Below are 1254 nucleotides of genomic sequence, written 5' to 3'. Positions count from 1 at the left end.
ATGAAATGAGACTTTAGAAAAATTCAAAACAGAAATAATTTCCCAGATAACTACAGACATGGTGAGCAGAATAAAAGACATGATTAGTGACTCTAAAACAGAAAGAGATTAAAAAAAAAAAAACCCCACGAGTTTAGGACCATGACAGAAGCCATGAATGCCCAGCAGGGGGGGGAAAAAATGGAAACCATGAATGCCCAACACAGGACAGAAATGGAATCCATGAAACAGATTGAAACAGATATCCATGAGATTAAACAATCTATTGAAAGTATACACAAAAGACTGAGCCAATCTGAAGACAGAATATCAAATATAGAAGACAGGATGGCAGTCAATGAACATGAAAAGAGAAATCTCTTAAAAATAGTAAGGAACCATAAGAAATTAATCCTAGATGACACAACTAAGAATAATACAAAACTGACAGGAGTCAATGAAAAAGCAGGAGAAAGTACAAAACAGATTTTAAAAACTGCTCACAGAATTCATATAAATAGGGAAGGCTAGAGGGGGTGAAGGGAGGCAGGGGAATGGGGAAAAAAATCACCAAAATATATCACATAAATGTACAAGATCCCAATGATGAATGTAACTGCATTCTATACCTAACATGTACCAATTAAGAACAAAAGGGGAAAAATTAATGACAGAAAATTTCTAAAACAGAGCAAAAGAATTTGACATACATACACATAAATGAGGCATATAGGACCCCAACAGGCCATGATCAAAAAAATTTACACCTAGACATACAATAATCAAGATCCTGGAGACCCAAGAACAAAATACTACAAGCAGTTAGAAAAGAGATGCAAATGACATGCAAAGGAAAGCCCATCAGAATCAAATCAGACTTTTCAGCACTAACCCTCAAGTCAAGGAGAGCCTGGAGTGAAGTATTTCAAGCCCTAAAAGAAAACAACCTCCAACCCAGACTGATGTATCCTGCAAAACTATCCTTCAAAATTGATGGGGAAATGAGATGCTTCCATGACAAAGAACACCTAAGAAACTTCATGAATACCAAATCAGCACTCCAAAAAATTCCAAACAATATCCTAGAAAAAGACAACACAGATCCCAACTCCATGAGGCCCAACAGAGTAAATCCATCAGTCAAGTAAAGAAATTAAAGGGAGAGGGGGAAAACTAAAAAGAACCAACAACAGAAATGTATCAGGACAAGGATAAGCCAATACATATCAGTGATAACCATCAATGTTAATGGTCTCGATTCACTAATCAAAAGAA

This window comes from Fukomys damarensis, unplaced genomic scaffold (genome assembly GCF_012274545.1).
Source record: "Fukomys damarensis isolate Sample0158 unplaced genomic scaffold, DMR_v1.0_HiC HiC_scaffold_5, whole genome shotgun sequence".
Taxonomy (NCBI): domain Eukaryota; kingdom Metazoa; phylum Chordata; class Mammalia; order Rodentia; family Bathyergidae; genus Fukomys; species Fukomys damarensis.
Note: the sequence above shows the minus strand (reverse complement) of the source record.